General features: G+C 45.0%; 1 non-coding gene across 1 annotated transcript; it reads left to right on the top strand.

The window, feature by feature from the left end:
- Positions 1-404: 404 nt before the first annotated feature.
- LOC144676103 (U1 spliceosomal RNA) lies at positions 405-567 on the top strand. Its single transcript, XR_013575246.1, has one exon. It is a non-coding gene; the product is annotated as a U1 spliceosomal RNA (small nuclear RNA).
- Positions 568-814: the final 247 nt, after the last annotated feature.

The following is an 814-nucleotide window of genomic DNA, read 5'->3' as shown; positions in this document are numbered from 1 at the left end:
GACAAACATCAACTGCAGCTGGAGGATCATCAACTCGGTGAAAGACGCGCTTTGGTCTGCCCGAAACTTGTTGGTCTTCCAGCGCAAAGAGTTGTCCCCGACCGAGTGTTGCGGACTGGCACATTCCAAGGCCGAGGACTACGTGCTGAGGGACGCACTAAAGCTTGGGGCAGCTGCTGCAAAAGCGCAATGGGGAAGGGCCGCTGTCTAAGACCTTTCTACCACGGCGCACCGAGAGACTGGGAACTGTTTAGAGCCCCTCAGGCTGTACAGATCAAAGTGAAAGCCTGTAAATGATTGTAATATTGTTTGTACTGATGCACCTGGTGATACATTTTGTTAAAGTTGAACCGGATTGTACCCTTGTAATGGTGTTTTTGAAATGGTTTGGAATGTGGTTGAAGATATTTTATGAATAAAGTATATTTTTGCAAAAAAAAAAGGTTCTCCCAGGACGATGCTAGCCCATTGCACTTCGGGTGTGCTGATGCCTGCGATGTCCCCAAATGCGGGATACTCGACTGTAAAATTTGTGGTAGTGGGGGACTGCGTTCGCGCTCTCCCCGATTCACAATTCAAAAAATAGATTTCATCATATCTTTCATTTTCTCTTCTATTTCCTGTCAGCAACCTTTTCTGAAAAAAGAAATATATAACCCCCAATGTGTGCTCTTCAAAATCTATACTGGACTGGTTATTTAGCTTTTTCTTTCCTCCTCGCAAGTATTATCCAACCCCCATTCTTTTCCTCCCTGTCATTATCAGCCGACAATTATTCCATCTATGCATCATTTTCGCCAGACCGTTTGTTTCG

Source organism: Cetorhinus maximus, unplaced genomic scaffold (assembly GCF_964194155.1).
Source record: "Cetorhinus maximus unplaced genomic scaffold, sCetMax3.hap1.1 HAP1_SCAFFOLD_1356, whole genome shotgun sequence".
Taxonomy (NCBI): Eukaryota; Metazoa; Chordata; class Chondrichthyes; order Lamniformes; family Cetorhinidae; genus Cetorhinus; species Cetorhinus maximus.
The sequence above is the reverse complement of the archived record's forward strand: the minus strand, read 5'-3'. Positions and strand labels throughout refer to the sequence as shown.